The following is a 23744-nucleotide window of genomic DNA, read 5'->3' as shown; positions in this document are numbered from 1 at the left end:
GGGAAATGCCTTGTTTTGGGGCACAAAGACGAGGAAAAGTCAATTTTTACAGTTTGGACTTAAAACTGATTTGACTCAAACACCGCTTGAGAAGGAAAATAACATTATTTATAAAAGTTGTAGACAATTTTATTCCGTGCTAAGATTTACGATTCCATCATTGGTTCAACTAAAATCCGGATTACACGACCCGATCTCGGAACCCTTAATCAGGCCCGATCGACGTCGGCCCTGAAATCCGACGTGTAAACCCGTGCTCCTGCTCCTGGCCATGATCGGTGAAAATCGCGAGTGTCATATGAGATTTCTGCCGACCAGGTGGGAGAACATTGACGGTCGGGAACTGGTCTTCGTACCCATAGAACTACCCGGACTTTTGTCTTTACATTGTCGAATTCCACCGGAAATAGCTTCCCCACCTAAACACCCTCTAGATCTAGACATTTTTTGAACCCCTTAAAACTTTTTTAAGGGAATTTGATCATTCTATGTCGTATATTTTAATTTTTTTTAGATATAAGTAATTGATCATCTGTCAAGTCAGGGGTATTTGCCCTTTATAATAAGTCTGGAGAGGTGATGCAGATACACTATTCCCATGGTACTGCGCGTTTAACATGGGTTTTATATGGGCAATTGGAGTTTTTGGTTAATTACTATAAAACGACCAAAGATAGACAGTAGGTTTACATTTAAAAGTTGTTTGTTTTTACAAGACCTTCAAAATGATACACAATTTTACACATGTTGTCATTTAAAAATTTTCATTTACAAGGCTGCCAACTAAACAAAATTAAAATCACTGAAAAAATATTTAGTTTTTTAAATGTTGACTTGTCGTATATCAAATTAAATCTGAAAACACGAGAATTAAAACTTTTCAAACAGAACGAAAATAAGTTTAGTGGTTTCCAGTATTCTGTAAATATCAATATTTTCCATAAAAATGGCCACCATTTTGAAACGGACAAAGATAAAGGAGTTCTGTTTTCACTAAATTGTTTTTCTAGTCTAGAGCTTTAAAATGATGCATAACATAGCATATGTTTACTTTTGAAAACTCTTGAGATTCGAACCCATGACCCCCAGTTTCTCGAACACCCTGTATTTTAAAAATGGTAAAACTATTTTTACGTTGTTCCTTGGGCATGAATTAGTGGGGAAAGGTTTTGTTTCATCTCTGTATGTCAAGCCGTTCGTCTGTAATCTGTTTAGGACAGCTTAGAAGACTCACCCTGTATAGGCCTACATCTATAAAGATACCTGCCTAAGGGCGGGCCTAAACTGTACCATAATCGTGCATGGCTGCATACAGACTGATCCGCGGTCAGAGGGTAGTTTTGGATCATTCAAACTGACCCGGGGGTCTGACAGGTAGATAATAGGGTCGCTTGAAACATGTGATCTGACCCGCGAGTCGTTGTGGGAGGGCGGGAAATTCTCCAGACTTCTACGGGATAAATAAGTTGAGCATCAGACTAAGTATTTCCTTATACAACCACTAATATGATTTAGCCTAATAGCTTATTTTAGCAATTTGGTTGATTTGGCTTAAATATTTCTATCGTATTTTAAAATCTTTCACTTAGTAAAACTAATTGTTATTTAGTACAAACCAACAGAAATACATCAATGATCATTTATATTGCGATAGGGTTCTATTGAGTTATTATAACTCACTCTATGTGTTAAACGAACTTTGGAGGTTTTTTGTCATTTTAATCTTTGTATGTTATTTAAGCTGAGCTCAGTGTGTGGTGAGTGCTTCGCCCCAGGGCTCTCAAAGCGTCTATGTTAATCTTATAGAATGCTAACATTTACGTGAGATTTCACGTGTATTACTCTATTTGTTTCAGTGTTCTTTATACTATCCTTAAAAATAATACATCGATTGTGGTAAATTATTGTTTTGTCTGTTGTTGCTTTCTTAAATTTAAAAATGTAGTTTTTTATGGTTTATAGGATATGGTTATGTATTTCTTAGTTACTGTAAGCTTTTTATGATAACAATATATTTGTTTTTAAATTGGTACGTAAATTGGTACGTTTCATTACAATCTGTCAAGCGGTTTCGGAGGTCATAAAGGACAAACAAACAAACAAACATACATACATACATTGGATTTTATATATAAAAGTGTTTAAAAGACTATCGGCAAGCTACGCGATACCCATATCAAAATACAATGGCGATTATAAAATTATTAGTGGGAGGAATATTTTATACTATTCAAGACCTACATACCTACCTTGTTCGGTGTGTATTTAATAAACAAACACTCCTGAATGATGTAAAATGCTCTAAGATCATCTTTAATTTTAGTACAATCTAGACAAATCTGGAATATTATTTCTAGAGCATTCCAGATTAATTACTATCACGCACTTCCATAGCTAATAAATAAGACCTCATAGCTATAAGACCTCCTAGAATATTACAGATCGTTTTAGAAAACCATAAAATATTGAATAAAATTTAATATTTTCATATACACGCATATTGTAGGCCTACGCTGCCTTGTCCAAAACATGTCCAAAACCTTTTATTTTCAGTATCCAAATCATGCAATATAGGAAGTTTTATATAGAAAAAGGTCGTTCACAGGGAGGTGGTATACACAGGTACACTCACCCTATAAGGAATTTGACTAACGTCTTCTCTGTAAAAATGCCTTGCGTAACGATGTCTATCTATTTTATTTGGGTGAAGAATTCCAAAAACTCGATCCGGCGGAGACTAAGTATGCAGTTTGTGGTTTAAGTTATTCCAGCTACCCTCCTACCGTCATACCGAAGTAAAACCTTATTTGTATCCAGCACTTGATTTCAGTTCTGTGCGAAATTCAGATTATAATGATATGGAAACTTATATAATATTTGGACGGGATTGAATACACACAATAAACTAAATTAAAGACCAAACTAGGCTAGCTACCTATATTAAGCCAAATCAATTAAATTAGCTAATAGGCTAAATCATATTAGTAGGTATATAAGAAAATACTAAGTATATTACTCAACTTATTTTTCCCGTAGAGGACGGGGAGAATTCCCATGCCTCCCTCAACGATTCGCGGGTCAGATCACATGTTTCAAGAGATACTTTTATCTACCTCCAAGACCCCCGGGTCAGTTTGAATGCTCCAAAACTACCCTCTGACCGCGGATCAATTCGAGCACACGCTCGTGCATGACTTCGCACTTCGTATACCTCATACCTGCAACCTAATTTCAGTATAAAGACTACATAACACATACAACTCAGTGAAGGATTTTCAGTTTTGATATTTACGACTCATATAGACTTTGTAACCCTTTGACCCAGGACTTTGACCCTAAAATCATTTATTTTGAAGCTACCTGAGGCTAATGTGACAATCCATTCAAATTAGTATGTATTTATATTCAAGGTCGCATGGTATCAAACTTGGTATAGACTACGAATATCTAGGTTCGGTATACTGCCTGTCGACGATCTTACTGATGCATGGTGCAATGTAGGCAGGGCTAGAGATATACATGTATGTTAGTAGTCCTGCAATGTAGGTCATCATCCTGCCCTAGTAGGCTAGGCTACAGACATTACTATCTTCTGATTCTAATAAGAAATCAATAAACATTCAAATGAGCAAATCTAAAACAACGGCATAGCCTACATACCAACTTGCAATGCTGATGTAAGCCACATTCCTAAGCACCCTTTTCATGTAAATCTGGTATTTCGGAAAATCTGAAAGCTCATAACTTATAGCTTGTAAACAAGGAATAGCGGAGTGTGCAACGAAATGTTTTATAAGTAGATTCAAGATAGCATCATTTAACAAGCATGTACCTAAACTGCACGTGACCCTTACATAGTTATGGTTAAACTCCAGTCGTAAATTATTTATTTTCAAGTAAGAGCTTAAATAATTTGAGGAATTTAGCTATTTAGTCATTGAACTATAGACTACTTTAATCTGACGTTAAATCGTAATGTAATAATTTATTATATATCACAGACATACAAGGATTTTAATTAGCAAACCCAGCATGAATTAAATAAACTTCTGGTAACAAATCATTTATACATCGTTACACAGTAATATATTATTTGATAATAATGTTATTGCACGATATGGTTTGAAAACATCCTAAAAAACATTTGACAAACAAACACTACTATCATTAGTTCCCAAATACTTTTAAAACACTTATGATAAAACATCTTACACAAACAAAACTGCCTATCATGTGCGTTGGTGACAAAAAGCTTCAACCATTGATAATAAAGTTCAAGGACGCATTACTCACGCTGGTTACTGTCTCATGTAAGCCTATAGCGCCTCCCGCACGGTGCGGCGGCCGGCCCACGCACTAGAACCATAAACCGGGTGTAATGTCAACCGGCCGCGCCGGACCGGCCCGGTTATATTCACAAACAAACCAGAAATCGCGGGAAAATCGGGCGATGATAGAGGGAAGGGCGCGACTGCGACTCGACTGGACGCCGGCAGACTGCGCTGACGTGACGTCACTTCTATCGTCCTTGTCTCGCACGACGTCATCCTCCTCTCCACTCCCCACCGCACCACCCCACACCCGGCCCCCCTCTACCAAGACTGCTGATTACTGCTGCTGCTGCATTTACCCATTTACCCCATCTCTCTCTCTCTCTCTCTCTCTCTGATCTGTCTCTTTACACTGGGCAGGCATACAGAGATAACCACCCGCACCGCATCTGGGCTTCATTAAACTGAAGATATATTGGCAAATTCTATCACATTTTTAAGAAAAGAAGAATACAAACATGATGTAACACAGCTAAATTAAATTCATACTCTATGCCTGACAGTATTGTTCAGATGCAAATTATAACTTTGGCAATGGAGAGCCTATGTGCTATAAAATACTCTCAATGGCCTGAATGTGGAAGGGGTTTTCATAAAACAAGTCATAAATAACGCTGGCTGGAAGAACGCTGATAGAGCAAGTATCCAAATCCTTTAGGTTTTTTTATTTCTTATTTGAATGCACATAAAATACATATTATTATTGAATTAACTACTATTACAGTTAATGTTTTACCAGCTTATAATGAAACATGACATTTTTACAATATGATGAAATCAGACTTGGAAGTCTCAGTAAAATCACAATAAAATACTAGAAATGGAGATCACCTTTTATGAAGTCCCCCCTCTTTAGAAAACCCCATTAGAGAGTTGCTGATGTGCATTTCACTAATTTACATCCATAATTAATTAATTTATCTTTCTATATTTATAAAAGAGGAAGTTTGTAGATATATATATATATATTTGCTCGTTATGGACTCCAAAACGGCTCGACAGATTGTAATGAAACTTTAAGGTATTATTAAGAATTATTCAGAGATAGTTTGTATGAAGTTTGGTGCAGATCCGTCAAGAGGGCTCCGCCCCAGTGGCTCTGGAGTTCCCCATGTTAAACTTATCAGCACTTATATTTAAATGGAATTAAATAATCTTAACAGCTGGTTCAATTAAACAATTTTATTCTGTGATGTTCAATAGCATTAAAAAAGTTAATAAGTCTACCAACTATTAGGGGCTTGAGCTATTAGCTAACTATTAGCTCTCAAAGCTTGAGTATCATCAGAACCATTTGGCCCTCAACCTCCTAGACAACAGTCTACATGTCTACAGACTAAAAAGAGAAAATGTTTTAGACCTTCCGACTCGATTTGTACAGCAGCTCTAAAATTTATTTTCTTTGTTTTTTTTTGTTTTTTTTTTTTTTGTTAGTGCTAAAGCTGTTTAGCGGCTAACTCATGCATTCCAATTTTTATTTTATTGTTTAAAATGCCATCATATTTACTTATTGTTTAATGCAAAACAGATTGTAAATAAAACTATGTTAAAAAAAACATTTTGTTTTCCGTTTTATAATGAGTGACGTAACTAGACAGGGTAGGGGAAGACCTGCAAGACGTGGAAGGAGTGTCCAGGAATTCAACAGACTTAAGAAATGCAAAAGAGAACGTCATGTAGGGTAACTGTGAAAGAAATCCAGAAACTGTTTTACAACCTGTCTTTAGAAGAACGCTGGAAAAGCATGCATTGTGGCGCATTTCACTTCGCAGAGGAGGCCACAAATGGACATTTCAACGCATGTTGCTTCAGCTTCAATGGACATGCTACAACCACATTTCGAACTTCATAAAAAACATAAGGCAATACAACAGTGCAATGGCTATTGCGTCGCTTTCCCCTACACAAAAAGAGATTCCGGGAAATGGGCCTTACTGTCTTAAAATTCAGGGACAAATTCATAGACATATTTCTGACTTACCACCACCAAATGGGGAGTTGCCTCCATAATAATTAATAATCATTTTAACCTTTACATGTGGTTCCCAAAATGGAAACTATAACAGAATTCGTAAGATTACAAAACAAATCTTCAATTTTAAACTAGAAAATAATGTGCAATGTTTGGCTGTATGATTTCAGCTCTGATTCGTCGCTCTCCGGGCTCAGGCCAACCGTGTGCACGGTAATTGATTTAATCATTATTTTACAATTGTAGGCTATTTCATTGACACATTAGAAGCAACTAATATACGACTCCAACGGAAGGAAAACCAAGATATAAAACAAGAAACACTGTTAATTTTAAGTAACATAAAATTGACAATTTTAGAATTATATTTAGAATATTTGTCTTTTTATATGTGGTCTTTTATTGTAGTGTTAGGGGCTATGGTCCCTATAGGCCACTAGTTTTTTTTTTTTTTTTTTTTTTTTATTTATGACAACAGCTAACTTGCAACCAAAAGTGAGTGAGCGAAGTGAACGAACTTCAACCTGGAGGCGAGTTAGCGTAGCGAACGAGCTAAACCTGAATTCACGTGAGCACAGCGAACGAGCTCCAACCTAAAGGTGAGTAGCGTAGCAAACGAACTCCAGGACAAGATTGAATGCTGCGAACGAGCTCATCTTGAAAATGAACGAGCAATTGACATAAAATCCACATTAGGACAGGACAGGACGACGTCTGTCGGGCCAGCTAGTACTTGTAAACAGTAAAATAATGTGACAATAACTAATTTATAAGTCGTTGAATATGGTAGCAAGTTTTGAACCACATCTGTGTGTAATTAGAAAATGTGGGAATAGGTTGAAATTACTTACCATCTAATACTTCTATTAACCAAAGCAGTTGCAAGTCTTCGTTTATGGTCCGTGTAGACAGTGAATCTTCTTCGTTTTGGAGATACATTTAAGTGATCAGCAGAAGTCGAAGGTAGAGCGTCATCTTCGCCCAGGTCACTACTGGAGACTGTGGTAGGTGCAGTTTGTCGATGCATCAAGCCTCTCTTTAGTGATTGAAAGCGGAAAACTGATGAGGAAAATGGTTTGGTAGTCGATGAAGGAAGTTCTTGATTCTTCCAAGACGGTGGATTTTGGAGGATTGAAGACGTGGCTTCAAAAACTTCTCTTGATATTGGAACTGAAGGAACTTTGGGTATTTTTAGGATACTAGATGACACTTTGTGGGTCATGACCTTCGCTACGACATGTGAAGGAGAGGCAGGTCCTGGAGTGAGCAGAACAAGCGAAGGACTGCTGGTAGTGGGGTGGTCCGTGCCATTAGAACTGCTGGTCACTACCAGGTGTCCTGAGCCAGGAACAAACATTTGGACCTGGAACAAACAAATTAAAATGTAAGTGAACATGTTGATAAGAGACTAGGAATGTCGTGGTCAGTGCCATTAGAACTGCTGGTCACTACCAGGTGTCCTGAGCCAGGAACAAACATTTGGACCTGGAACAAACAAATTAAAATGTAAGTGAACATGTTGATAAGAGACTAGGCCTGTCGTGGTCAGTGCCATTAGAACTGCTGGTCACTACCAGGTGTCCTGAGCCAGGAACAAACATTTGGACCTGGAACAAACAAATTAAAATGTAAGTGAACATGTTGATAAGAGACTAGGCCTGTCGTGGTCAGTGCCATTAGAACTGCTGGTCACTACCAGGTGTCCTGAGCCAGGAACAAACATTTGGACCTGGAACAAACAAATTAAAATGTAAGTGAACATGTTGATAAGAGACTAGGAATGTCGTGGTCAGTGCCATTAGAACTGCTGGTCACTACCAGGTGTCCTAAGCCCTGAGCCGCTTTAAGATTTCTAAAACTATGAATCTAACTACATGGAAAACAGATTAACCCCATGATTGTAAAATTACATACTAATATTTTGTATTATATTGGTCGATAAGAGGGAGGAGGGGTAGGAATTGAACGCCCCATAACATTAAATAGACTAAGATCATTGAGGTGATCTTTAAATTGAATTTAGGTATGAATAGTCAAGAAAAAAAAATGTTACGTAGACAAATTTAACTAGTTATGCAAGAATGCACATAGGCTACTCTTACTTAGGTTGTTTATGTGCTAGAATACTCTTTTCCATATAGGGAATAAGCTATTACCGTACAATAGGTCTCATTGAAAGATCTAGACCCGGGACCTATTTAATTTTTGGTTTTGATGCCCCGAGAGAGCAAAAACACCATTCGTAAAAACGATATGTAATTGGTAAATTAAATAATTTGGTTATAATTCATTTCCATTCTAGCTCCTGAGCTGTTATATTCAATGTGATAAATAAATAGGTTTACATACCTACCTTATAATCCGACAAACAGCTCAAATAGTAGGTTGTTTATGTGTTTCAGCTTGTATCCGCCATTGTCAAGACATTGCAGTTGGAAAAAATACTTATCATCGTTTACTAATGTCCATAAACTTTCACACATACATACGCGAACGAATAAAAAATAAATAGGCCTATTACAATAAACACCTGGAGTCTACAAACTGTTATAGTTTGCTTATTTTATTTATGGATATGTGTTGGTAAATGTATACTCGTATGAGTTATACGATACAATTTACATAAAAACTATTTTTTCTTCCCCAAATGGGAATAAATTTAGTCTGCAGGACTGCTGTGGCGGGAGTATTTTGTTAAATTTTGTTGTTTGTTGTTTAAATCGCTTTAATGGTTTTATAGTGAAATTCTGTTTAGTTTTTGTTAAGAATCTGTTTCCATATCACTTCTTGTATTTGCATAAGTAAATGGTTAAACTTTCACCTCATTGTTCTTGTTGATTCTTGTTATGTTTGTTATTGCTATCCTTGTTATTATTGTATAGTGCTATTTTTTCCAATCATTTCATTATTGTTATTATATTTTTATGCAAAACAGTGCAATCTGCCAATGTATATTATTGTATAATGGTGTGTCCGTATGAAATAAATAAATAAATATAAGTTGAATCGGCGATAGTTCATTACTCGCCTCCCGCTCCAAATTCTTGGGTCGCTAGCGGCACGGTAGAAAATTAGTGTGTCGCATCCCGCATCCGGCACGGGTCGCTTCTGGCACGACACCGATAAAAGTGACCACCGCGCGGAGTTGGACTGGACCCTTCGGGGGGCTAAAACTTTTCCTCGTTTCAAATATGACCACCGCGCGGAGTTGGGTTATCCCATTGAAGTATATAACACAACATATACTTCGATGGGTTATCCCCGTTCCCAGAGGCTAAAAACACAATCCGTTCAAATTCATATATATATATATATATATATATATATATATATATATATATATATATATATATATATTTATATATTGATAGAAAAAGATAACCATAGTACCCTTTAAAATATATAAAAATATATATATATATACATCGGGCAAAAATGATCCGATTTCAATGGAATTTGGTAAAAACGTGTAAACCTGTCGAGTCCGCAAACCAGCATGATCTGTCCATGGGGACGGAGATTTATGGAGTTAAAATTGGATTTTCTCATTTTTTACCCTGAAAATTTAAAATTCGATTCCTCTCCTAACCATTTTGTCGAGCTTAAAAAACAAATAATTTGTTATATTTAAGTGTTTTTGTACTGTTTTGTATTGGTTACGGAGAAAATTAAAAACATTGTAAACTTAAAATTCCCATGATAATTTTATGGAGAATAGTCTGTTGCGGGTTGATTGTTTATGGATATATTTTGATAAAACCAGGCAAATTTATTCATTTTATTCTAAGCTATTAATATTTTACAAACAAATACACTTTATTACCCTTCCTCTAGCAGCAAGCCTAGGTACTTGTTAAACCTAATGTGTTTTTTCACCGGGAATTCGCTCAGTCTGCAGATTTGCTGCGGCGGAGGTATTTTAAAATTAAAACGATTGTTTTTAAGTAAACACTAAACAGTTCTGTTCTTGTTACTACAATCATTGAGAAGAACTATTTTACACTTAATGTATTATCATCATTTTTATTTTTATTTTTATTTTTACCATAAGCAGATTGGATTGACCAAGGAAGGACCCAGATAAAGGAGGGGTAGTGAACTTGTATCGATCTTGTCTGTTAGTTGTAACTGGGAAAGTTGACATTCCCCTGCCCCTATTTTGGTAAAAAGTTCCCTCCCTCCTTCTAACTTTTGTCTTCCGTCATAATTGTGCTGCCTATCATTAAAACTGCTACATCTCATCTTGTATGTTGTGTGGTTTCTAAATTAAAGATAATTAAATTTTAATAATATTATAATTGGGAGGAATAACAGTTATGCAGGCAACTTGAATTTCAGTATGAGTCGGAAATAATTGACGGATATTTAACTTGTTAAATTCTTCTAAATTTTTATTGCACGTACCAATGTATAAATATAATGTATGTATGAGTAAAACACTTTCAACGAATTTTAGTGTAACAAACTTACTACTCATCATACAGAAAAAATTTCAATTTCCTAAAAGAAAATATTCACGAAGAAAATGACACAGGTTTATGTGCATTTCAAAAACAGGATTGCACAGGAAAGGGAAGTTGTTGACTGCAAAAAAGAGCGGCTATCCTACATCAACTTTTCGTTTTGAATGTTGGCAATTCTTACTTACCTCAAATTGTCGATGTTGGCTGTGACGAATCCAAAATAAGGTAATTGCAAAACAAATATACTGGAAACTACTTCACAAACAATTTTACAAGGCTTTTGCCTCGAAGATTTGCGAAAGAAGAATATCTCTGAATACGTGAAATATCCGCACAGAATCAGCTGGCGCTTTATTGATCAACAATAGGCGATAGTTTTGCAGTTGGCCACTAGTAGCAGTAGTGTCGCCGTTTGGCGCGCTACCTAGCAGATCTTCTGTACACTAACACTAGTGGTTTAGTGTTTTGCCGTGACCACGAAAGAATGCGCTGTGTGTAACTTGAACACCAGCTGAACCTCACCCATGGAGATCATCGACCCCAACTCAAGTTAAAATCGCTGTACGTGCGTCAACTCTTGGGAAACTGTTCCTTTAAAATATATATTTAGACCATACATGCCTACTGTAAATTATGATGAACATTTATAATGTTTCCTGTAAGCACGAGTGGTTTTCCATGATTTAGTTATGTAGACATTATAGAACAGAATAGGCTACTGTATCCCTAAACGTGTGTGTTTTTTTATAACATTCCCCTGTTTGTTTATAGTTTTATATACATATCTCTTACACTCGAAACTCTTTATAGTCTCCCACAGTATTCTCAGTATCATAATGTGAACAGATAAACTAGAGAATGCGCTTCTCATTTTGAACCATAATGAAACGGGTAATGGTTAGCTGGTCCCGTAATCCGAGGGTCGAAAAAGGTTGGGGCAATAAAACGACTCCACTGGTCCCGAGAGGTCCAGGTAGTTTTGGGGCGGCTAATCCAGTGGGGCAATGAGGCATGAAGCGTGATGTAAACAAACAATAAATACTTGCAGTCCTGTCCTCGGCATGAATGGTGTAAATTTTGGAATTCCCTCGCCAGGTCATCATCCCATCGCGAAGCTCTAAACAATGCATCACTACACTCTACACGTCAACAACAGCAAATACTTGCAGCGCTCTTGGTATCAAAGAATGTTGCGAATTTGGGGTTTTGTAGCACTCACCTACCAAGGGGGAAGTTGATAAATATACCTTTAAACATCTATGAGAGAAGTAAACAAAATTGAGTACAAGAGGTAGTACTGTAGTAAGCAAAGTTAGTAGGGATATTTATGTTCAAAATCAAATGTTGAGGGGAGAGAAGGAACGTGGAGGAAAAAGAAGACTGTAGCAATGAAATACTTCATCGACAAAAAGCTAGAAATTCCTTCATCAAGGGAGATCGACGTGGTCACTTTTAGCGAATTTCCCCTATAGGGAATAAGCTATTACCGTAGTACTCATGGTGAGACCTGGACCCGGGACCGATTTATTTTTTCGTTTTGAGGTCCCTAGAGGCAAAAAACACCATCCGTTCAAATTCATATATAACACCACACCGTCCGTTAGCGCGAGAACTCGAGCAAAAATGTTCCGATTTTGATTAAATTTAATACAAACGTGTAAACTTATGTGTGTTCGAATGAGTTCGCGAACCAGCATGATCAGACTATGGGAACAGGGGTTTATGGGGGGTTTTATGGTGTTTTCCCATTTTTGACCCTAAAAACTTAAAATTTAGCAATTTCTTTTCAAACCATTTTGTAGAGCTGAAAAACAAATTATTTAGTATATTAAAGCGTTATTATGCGCCTAGTGGTTACGGAAAAAATTCCAAAAATCTGTTATTTTAAAATTACCATGTTATTCTTATGGAGAATAAGTTAGCTGATGTAGTTTGCTTGTTTATGAACATATTTTGATCAAATTTGGAAATGCATTAATTTCATACTAAACTATTAACATTTTACAAAAAAAAAAAAAAACACATTGTTACCCCCCCTGTTGCAGCAAACCTAAGTAGGCATACTCGTTAAACTAATGTTATTTAAAATAGGGAATAAATGTGAAGTTTTTAAGGATACATTTTAGTGTAAAACCAATCAGGCAAATGGAAAATCGCTTAATCTGCAGGTTTGCTGCGGCGGGGTATTTAAAAATATGTATCAAACGTTTCCTTACCCAGAGAGGTTTAGTCGAGGGGAATAGAGTCTGTGAATATAGTTTTTATATTCCGACCGCCCAGTTGTAGGTTGGTTTAAGCGTGTCGTAACACTTCGGCCCAAGTAACACTTCGGCCCAGTAACATTTCGGCCCGAAACCCTCAGATGTGGCCTACGGTCCAACTCTCTACCTGCCCACTAGTAGCCTAACATTTCGTCCCAACAAAATATTTGACAGGTTAGGTTATGTTAGGTTAGGTTAGGTCATGTGAGGTCAGAGGATGCAAGGGGTGACGGTTGGGCGACATTCCACCAGAGGGTGGTTGCAAAGTATACAGGTCATGTACCTCTTACTACCTGAACTGCGTTCCTCAACCCTTGTCAATTTTTCGTCGGGCCGAAATGTCACTCCATTAGCTTATTTAATCATCTGTAAAAGCGAGTGGGACGAAGTGATACTGTTTTTCTAAGAAATTTGAGTTTGGCCGAAGATCGTTGGTCATGACTTTAACCTACAACGTAAACCTCTGTTACAATCACCCACTGCAGTTGTCACTTTACACTTTACACTTTACACAACCACCACTGAAGTGCCGTCAATGAGTTTAAACCTTTTATGTAAGCTATTGGTAATGCTTATGTAAAAAATATAAGTTTCCCAGCCATATAAAACACTGATTCAAGGTCTCTTCCCTGGTTATCAAAACTCAAGAAAACTTTTATACACAAAGAATCTCTATTTTCATTTACGGTTACCCCACAAGTTATTGAACTTGCGATTAATTAAATCCGTTATGTAAGGAAAAACTGTTTTAATCCAACTTTGTTTGGATTTGCTTTTGAAACGTGATCGGAAATGATTGCGGTATTTGTAAATAACATTAAATGTAAATGATGTTAAATAAATTGCTGATAAATTACCTTAAATTCCACAAGCACTTTAGTGGGGTTATTTTGAAGAAAGTTATTTGAAAATCTGAAATATTCTGTTTCGACCGATAATCTTAGTGCTACTAATGGAGAATGATTGGTAATTTGCAAAATTTGTGTTCAGTTTTATTCATGTTGTTCATGAGCAATGTCGTTACTTAAATCTGAGATAGTTTCATACATTTACAGATGTTTATAGTGCATAGCCTATTTATTTGTGAATAAGTTATTGAGTGTACATAATTATTTAATCTTAATGTAAATTCTTGTATTATCACAATAGGAATAGTATTAGGGACCTTGGATATGGACAATTTTATCTTGTCGTTATTTTCTATCACCTAAGGGAGTAAGTTTTATAGGGAATAAGCTATTACAGTAGGCGCAGGTCTCATGGTAAGACCTGGACCCGGGGCCTATTTCCTTTTTTCGTTTTGATGTCCCCTGAGGCCAAAACACCCTCCGATCAAATGGAATTATATATGTCTATTTGTGTGTGTCTGTTAGTACGATAACTCGAGCAAAAATCATCTAATTTTGGTGAAATTTAAAGAAAACATGTGAAACTACGTTTAATCGAACGAGTTTGCGAACCAGCATGATCAGGCACGGGGTTTTATGGGCTGGTAATAGAACTTTCTTTTTTGGCCCTCAAAACATGACATTCCTTAATTTTTTCCCAACTATTTTGTAAAACATAAAACAAATTTTCATAATGAAGCGTTATTGTATGCCTATTGCCTAATGGTTATATGGTAATCAAAAAACTGTAAATATAATATGACCTTGTCACTCTTATGGAGAATAAATAAATTGTTGTAGTCTGCCTGTTTGTGCATTTATATTTTGATTAAAATAGGCAAATTTGTTTATATCATATACTAATAAATTTCACTGTAAAATACACTGTATTAACTTCTCTGTAACACCAAACATACTTTCTAGTTCTAGTTACAGTAAATCGAATTTTATTTGAATAGGGAAATGGTTTAGTAAAAGTCCAATCACGCAAACGGAAATTCGCTCAGTATGCAGGTTGCTTCGCTGGGGGTATTAATTAATATGCATACTTACGGTATGAAGTTTTAGCAGAATAAAATCACATAAATATGCAAAATTTAACAAGAAATAACTTTTTAATTAAAAGATACAACGATTAGTGCAGTTTGGTTCTCGCTAGAAACAGCAAGAACGCGCGCGAGATATATAAGCAAGGCTTGTGCCTCAGTTGACGGGAGGACCGATGGCTCTAGATGTCGAAGAGATTAACTTCTCGCTTACAAACCATTTAGACATTTATCCAGTTCGGAGGCAGAGACCTTCAACCGGAAATCACTTACATCTCAGAGCCGGACTTTGTTCTTCTTTTGATAACATTGCCTTTTGTTGAACGATATGTACAACAAAATAATTACAATACAACAAACCCAAACAACAATGTGCTGAGTTTGCCGGACAGTGTTATAATACCTACTTATTTGTTTTTCAGTGGTGGTTAGTGGTCTGTTTGACTTTGAGTTGGGTTTGTGTTATTTGGGTGATACTGTTACTGTTACTGTGTACATTTTCCGTCACATTTAGTAGGAAACACCTCTTCGCCAAGTTTTAGTAGCCGTTACATGATCCCGCTTTCGGACAAAAACACCTAAAGGACTGTTCACACCGGCGTAGCCAGACGTATTAATACTTTTTCGAAATACGTAGCTGACGTAGCTCTTAATGTAATTCATAGAGAGTGTTCACACCGGCGTATTAATACGTGAGCTACGGAAGCTACGGCGCTGCCGCTACGCCGGCTAGCTACGCGTAGCTCGCATAGCCGAATACGCGCATGCGCACTAGCACACCGAGCTGTCACCGCCACCCTCCCTCCACCTCATAATTAATTTATAAGTGGTAAATGTTGGACTATAACACAAAAATTCACTATCACAAAAAAAAATCATTAAATCACATTAATCCATCACATTTAAATTTGACTATAACGTTGTTGTATCAATAGTCAAAGCTATAACATAAAAATCTTAAGACAACTTACTTTATATGATCAATATAATAATACTGTACTTCATCATACGAGTACCTAATGTGCACAATTTTTTGTTTGTTTATACTTGCAAATCTCCTTATCAAAAACAATTTCTCTCTTAATATGGTTTATTATGGTTCATATAGTGGGCTGACATTTATGAAACATTAATGAATTAATTCTAGACATAGGCCTACGTCTTTTTACTTACACCATAGACTATTTTATTATGGAATCCTGTAAGGATGAGTAAAATTATTGCAAGTTTCTTGTAATATTTTTTACGGCCTAAAATTAGAGTGAAATATTTTTTGTCAACATTAACACATTAATCAACAGACTTTTCAGGGTACTATAAAAGCTGCAATTGAACAGTGGCAATCTTAATTGAAATTCATGAAACACTAATGAAAATAAACAATAAATTAACAAAAATAAACAAATATAAAATAATATAATATAACAAACAGCAGCCGGCTCACCGGCTACGTAGCCGTCAGACGTAGCTGCGGTGTGAACAGTACAATGGCGACGTATTAATACACCGAATACGTCTGCAGACGTCTGGCTACGCCGGTGTGAACAGGCCTTAAACAAAACAAGATTAGCACACACTCTGCCTAAGATGGACGCGACAGACGAAAAGCCACATGGGACGGTATAAAAAGACCACATCGGGCTGTATAGTTAATTAGATGAATAACCCGAAAAATCAACATTTTGTACAAATAGAGGGTAGACGAACACAATGGACACCTAGTAGGCTAACTAATCTGGTTTTGTTTTAGTTTCAGAATCGGATAACAGATCCTGAAGCGTCGTGAAAGCTTACACATAATTTATCAAGAGATAAAATAAATGAACGTAATAATCCAAAATGATTTAATTTCATCATAGGAATTGTTTTAATCATAATTTTTGAGCATTTTAAGTTAGTTATACTGGCCTGAGTTAACTCTGTAAAACAGTACTAAGAGACGCTCCGGGAAAAGAAATTTTTGTTACATATATTTAGTATTTTCAAATCCTTTAAGAACACAATAAAGCCATGTTTGACATCGGGTATCTCGGGACAGCTTTCATATACCATTTTAATTTATAATGTCAACATAAACCACAGTCCATAAATTAAGTTTTGGAGGTATAGAAAGATTACACTGGTAAGGAATCAATAACCAGAACGGTAAAATATTATTATGTACTACTCAGAAAATATTTTCTTGAAAGTTGATAATTAAGTTCTGTAGGAACTTAATTATAATAACAATAACAATGTTCTGTGGCTCTAGATACTGTACTATTGACTATTTATAATTGATGGGAAATGGATAACCATAAACATTATGTTTCCTAATAGGTTTCTGAGACGAATTTGCTATCTCCGGACTGAAGCTTTTCAGTATAAATAATAGAAGTGGTTTTAAAACCTGATATTAAGTTGGTCTATTAAATGAGTTCGACAATTTTAAGTTATTTCCGTACTACTTTCCGAACTATTTCACCAGCGAACGATTGACAACAACTGCCAATCAGCGTTTAAAGGTCGGACGTCAACGATTGATTATAAAAATGGCGGCCATGACGTCATATATCACCAAGTGTCAATATTTGATCTAGAGTGAGACGGGAGATACTGTATAGATAGACAACAAGCCGTGATGATCTTGTTACTCTTGCCTTCACTGAAGCTGTTTATAAACACGTTTGCCGTACTTATAGTTATACTAACTACTGTAGTATCAACTGTATTAGGCTACACTGTTTTGTGTCAATGTTTATAATCATAATCATCCTGTGTAGTGTTATTATTCCATCTAAAATAAATGAAACCTTTAGTTAACATTTTGATATATCCACCTTTAAGTTTTTAAACTTCAAAGATTTAGTCACTTTCTTCCTGAAAAGAACCTAAAATCTAATTAAGTTTGTTCTTTTATTGCAAGGCCGTGCACATCTTGATTTTCTCTAAACTTGCGTTGCTCACTCGTTATGTATATTTATTATGGTGCAACGTAAATCCATAGTTGTCATTTTACGTGAATTAAAGCTTGAGTTTCAGATTTGTAATCTTCTTTCCACTGAACACTCCAGGTGATATAACTAAACTGTTATTCTATGCTATAACATAATATCATTTGGTCGTTATGTTGGAAGCTTTTGTAAGTAGAATTCGATTTTGGGGCATCATGAAATAAGGATTCGAAGCGAGAAATGTCAAATTTGAGCTGTCGGGTGTTACAAGCGCAATATCCCATGTCTTGGCTCTCACTACCGAGTGTTCATATTGATATTGTGTACAGTTTGACAGCAAAAGCTTAGCTTAGTAGCACTCGGATATAGTAATATCCTGTTTGTTTACACTTTTCTAGCAACACTCCATAGAGTATTAAAGACGCTAGACTCACTCTCAGATAATACAGCACAGAACACACGCTAGATGTCAATTGTAATATTAATATGGGCTTGTAGGCTAACCAGACGTCTGGAATGTTAAGTTAAATATACACGGTGATTGATATAAGTGTGCCAGCCGTTTTATTCGAAAACTATAAGAGATATCAAAAAAAGTTAAATGGTAAGTGCCTTGGATTTTTTATTTAAAAAATTGTAGTCAAGTCAAAAAAATTATTTTGGCCGCCATTTTTCCAATATGGCCACCAACTTTGGTTTTTCTTATGGAACACCCTGTATTTTATTATGTATTCTGGTAGAAAATGTAATTTTAAGACGATTCTATTCTTGTGATTTTTTTCATAAACCTAACCGTTTCAAAGATAATAATGGTTAAAGTTTTGAAATTTCTGCACGAGAAAGAGTTTCGACAAAGGCCTATGCAAGCATGCCAGCTGTTTTATTCGAAAACCATTCAAAATTTCACAACTTAAACCATTATTATCTTTAAAACGGTTAGGTTTATGAAAAAAATCACAAGAATAAAATCATCTTAAAATTACATTTTCTACCAGAATACATCATAAAATACAGGGTGTTCCTTAAGAAAAACCAAAGTTGGTGGCCATATTGGAAAAATGGCGGCCAAAATAATTTTTTTGACTTGACTACAATTTTTTAAATAAAAAATCCAAGGCACTTACCTTTTAACTTTTTTTGATATCTCTTATAGTTTTCGAATAAAACGGCTGGCACCCTGTATATTAATCACCCTGTATAGTATAAGGCCTATATTAATATCTTACGTACGGTCAAGCCTGCATAGTTTAATCTCAACGTTCACTTGCTTTCCAATAAGAGAAAATTAGCTGTAAGCATGTGCCTATATTTTTTTTTTATAGTGATCGAGCTATCTTCATACAGTTCTTCCAAGCTAGTCAATGTTTGAATTGGAAACCATCCTAAGGATCAGGTCAACAAGCTTTAACCCTGATTTTTCTGACCTTAAAATGGCAAATACAAATTTCTCCCAAAACATTGCTGTTAATTTTAACGTTACATTAATTGTAAACTCAATAGCATTATTCTTATCACTATTACAAAAATGTTCAATCAAGTAAACTTAGTGGTACATCGAAAATATTTGATGCTGTGTCATCATGGGGTTTCATCAGTCCTACTTAAAAACTTCCATTATAGAACAAATATTAATATTATAGTAAATATAATGTAAAATTATTTATATTAACTTTCTTATGAACTCGAATAATCATAAAGCCTACTTATGTTATGAGAAAGTATAAATAATATGACAAATACCGTTTATATACGCATAAATAATTATGTGAGATAAATCAATTTATTTTGTTTAGTCAAAAGGTTATAATTATATAGCTACAAAAAAACCAGCACGAAATGTTCAAACTTCATCGCTGAGCTCTTAATTAGACCACTATATCTGTGTGACTGTGTGGGTTATTTGGAGGGGACTGTACCTTTTTACAATGAAATGTTGACATTCCTTCCTCCAAAGATTTTCAACGTGGCCCTTGAGTACAAATTTTGTTACCTACCAATATTTTCTTACCTCTTTACGTCCTAAAATGAATAAAACTGTTTTAAACTCTCCGTGGTATTCTGGCATTCCTTCACATAAGGTATATATTTGCTGAAACAAGTTTCCTTTCATTGGAAAATTCACCAAGCTCATGTGCAGCCTCAAAAACATCGGTGAAACCGAAACCGACATAAATCAGGAATTGGAAATGTCCCAGACCGCGTGATGTTGGCATCCAGCCAGCCAGCAGACAAACATACATAAGAAAATATCACGTTAGGGGGAAATATCTTACCAATTGATTTTATGTATTTATTTAATCTATTTATCAAAAAATCTCTAGGAAGTGCTCTAAATACCCAAAAACTACATCTATTTAAAATCCAACATTTAATTTGAATCCAATAATTTGGAAAAATATTCCATAAATCTAGTTAAATATCCATATAACGTATATCTCTTATCGTACTATTTCTACACTGTTGCAAACTATTTTGTCACTCCCATAGAAATCCCCTCCGATAAACCAAAACTGATACAAGTATACCAGATTAAATATTATTAGTGAATCATTTAATCCATCCAGGCAAATATTTATTTATATTGGCAATTAGATTATTTGGAGTTGTAATGTATGGAGAATGGCTGTCATAGTGTGTTAAAATATTTTGATTGTTATCGAGTACCAGGGGGCCGAACGTTTCTCGTGGCGATTTTGTTTGGGAGGCTAAAAACATACATATACGATTTTTATAATATTACTAGCTGTAACCCGCGGGCTTTGCCCCGTTTAACTTCTTAATTTTCAAGATGATCTCGTTCGCATGGCTCAATCACGTCCTGGTTGAAGTTCGTTCGCTACGCTCACTCACCTTTAGGTTGGAGCTCGTTCGCTACGCTCACTTGCCTTCAGGTTAGCTCGTTCGCTACGCTAACTCGCCTCCAGGTTGAAGTTCGTTCGCTACGCTCACTCACCTTTTGGTTGCAAATTAGCTGTTGTCATAAATGTAAAAGAAATAATAGTGCTGCACCCTGTTGGTAATCCTTGTAACTTTAATGCTATTGAACATCATAGAACAGAACCAACTTGTTTAATTGAAACAGCTGTTAAGATTCATTAATTCCATTTCTCATAAGGTTAACATGGGAAACTCCAGAGCCACTGGGGCGGAGCCGATTGGACGGATCACGAAATTGATGGTGTATAAACCTATTCCATGAAATTCTACACGTATGTACCAAGTTTCGTGGCAATCGGTTCAGCGGTGTCTGAGTTTATCACTGCCAAACAAACAAATATATATATATATATATATATATATATATATACAAACATCCTCTTTTATACTTATAGATCAAATAAATACAGTCTACTATATATATGTAACAATATTCCCGCCGCAGCAAACCTGTAGCCTAAGCGTATTTCCATTTGCCTGATTAGATTCCAACATTAATATTTCCTTAAACATTTCTGACATTCGTAATTTATATTTTCCCATTCACTTCAGTAGTTAGTTAAAGAATGTTTACCATCTTTTTAACTTTCTTGTATATAAAAAGGAATACCCCTACCCACTTTTAGCGAATTTCCCTATAGGGAAGTAGCTATTACCGTAGGTCTCATGGTAAGACTTAGGCCCGGGACCAATTTACTTTTTCATTTTGATGTCCCCAGAGGCCAAAAACACCATTCGTTCAAATATATATATATAGATTTATATATATATATATGTGTCCGTGAACACGATAACTTGAGTAATTTTTAACCGATTTTAATTAAATTTGGTTTGAAGGTGTAAGGCGGGATAAACTTGAATGAGTTCGCGATCCAGCATGATCGGACCATGGGAACAGGGTTTATGGGGGGTTTTATGGGGTAAAAATTGATTTTTCTTACTTTTGACCCTCAAAACACAAAATTAACCAATTTTTCACTAAACCTTCTTAAAGAGCTTAAAAAAAAACAATTTAGTATATCAAAGTGTTTTTGTACGGTTATCGGTTACGGAGAAAACTACAAAAATGGTAAATTTAAAATTCCCATGTTATTCTTATGGAGAATATTGTACAATGTTGTAGTTTGCTTGTTTATGGATATCTTTTGATCAAACTTGGCAAATATATTCATTTTATACTAAGCAATAATTATTTTACTTCAAACACACACTTTATTAGTTTCCTTGAAGCAGCAAACCTAGGTAGCCTACTCGTTAAACCTAATGTTATTTTAGATGGCAGGTTTGCTGCGGCAGGGGTATTTATGTATACTGTAGTAGGTAGCGCCTTCAGTCTTCAGATACAACAACAGATACAAGCATGCATCGCGGACGACTGTTGGATTACAGGAGTCGCGGTAAATTTGGCTGTGCCTGAGTTGTTGTTGTTGTTGCCCTACAGAGAAAGCACGTACATTTGGGATCTCTTCAGAAACGGCACATCGTGAAGACGGCTTTAAGAATGGTTTTTCAACGACAGTCTTTCTAGTATCATCGTCATCCCTCTCACGCCTCCCCGTTAAAGTTGAATTGCTCGTAGGCCTACGCTTCTTTGCAGGAACTGTGACCTCAATCTGATCCCCTTTATAATGGGATTGGGAAGGTATAACATTTTTATCAGTACACCCAAGACTGTGCATTGGTGTTACGCATGAAGAACTGTCACTTTTATGTTTAAGGACGCTATAGTGTCCATCATCTAAATTACCTGTGAAGAGTAGGTTGTGAATTACACTACCAGAACCAAATTCAATTATTGATTTAGTATGTTCAATGTGCACCTTAAATTTACACTCGTGAAATAATTCACCAGCACTGTTAAGTTCAACATGCCCTGCTTTTTGTCCATTGGCGGACATCACAGTTTCGTAATCACTAACGTTCTTAATATAATGTCCATAAGAAGTGTCCCCAACTATGAAATATCTATATAAATTCCACTTTCTTATTACATCATCAACAATAACTGATCTTATTTCAGAGTGTCTATTTTCACTACCATGCAAACAGTAAGATATAGCACGAAATAAACAATTTCCGTCACCAACAATAGGAATCATATCAAAAGTAGGAAAATTAGTCTTCAAAGAATTATTACTCACGGTAATTTTCCCTATCTTTGATGAAGTAGCGTTGTGTGACATCGGTACTACATTAGACTCATTTGGAATCTTGTCTGAAAAGGTACAGCTTGAAGACATCTTTAAGAATGGTTTTTCAACTAAAGTATTTCTTGTAAAATTGACACCTCTCTCACGTCTTCCTGTTAAAGTCGAATTGCGCATACCGTACGCTTCTTTGCATGAACTGTGACCTCAATCTGATCAGCTTTACTATGGGATTGGGAAGGTACATTAGACTCATTTGGAATCTTGTCTGAAAAGGTACAGCTTGAAGACATCTTTAAGAATGGTTTTTCAACTAAAGTATTTCTTGTGAAATTGACACCTCTCTCACGCCTCCCTGTTAAAGTTGAATTGCTCGTAGGCCTACGCTTCTTTGCAGGAACTGTGACCACAATCTGATCCCCTTTATAATGGTATTTGGAAGGTATAACATTTTTATCAGTACACCCAAGACTGTGCATTGGTGTTACGCAAGAAGAACTGTCACTTTTATGTTCAAGGACGCTGTAGTGACCATCATCTAAATTACTCATCGTAGATACAAATAAATTTGAGTACCGTAAACACACAAAAAGCAATAACTGGAAAAAAATAATAAAACGAACAATAATAATCGACTCATTTACGTAATTCGCAGTTTCATCATAAATGCCACAGATAAAATCGTAAACGTGTTAGTAAACAAAACGAAAATGCATTTAAAATGTAAACACCTTATCGGAATTAAATAAATATTCAATCATATGTTC

The 23744-nt window shown here is 35.7% G+C and overlaps 1 protein-coding gene across 3 annotated transcripts in view; it reads right to left on the bottom strand.

Annotated features, from left to right (window-relative positions):
- The window catches only part of LOC128982890 (misshapen-like kinase 1), a 109745-nt gene extending 105243 nt beyond the window's left edge, over positions 1-4502 (bottom strand). The window contains exon 1 of one of the 3 annotated variants that reach the window (XM_054401942.1): positions 4213-4502. The gene's annotated coding sequence lies outside the window, so the exon portion shown is untranslated. Of the gene's footprint in view, positions 1-3660; positions 3705-4212 lie in introns of those variants that run through there. The other 2 variants (XM_054401943.1, XM_054401944.1) reach the window with 2 other exon arrangements.
- Positions 4503-23744: the final 19242 nt, after the last annotated feature.

Source organism: Macrosteles quadrilineatus, unplaced genomic scaffold (genome assembly GCF_028750875.1).
Source record: "Macrosteles quadrilineatus isolate MER2022 unplaced genomic scaffold, UCM_ALF_1.0 Scaffold_1__1_contigs__length_201487025, whole genome shotgun sequence".
NCBI lineage: Eukaryota > Metazoa > Arthropoda > Insecta > Hemiptera > Cicadellidae > Macrosteles > Macrosteles quadrilineatus.
The sequence above is the reverse complement of the archived record's forward strand: the minus strand, read 5'-3'. Positions and strand labels throughout refer to the sequence as shown.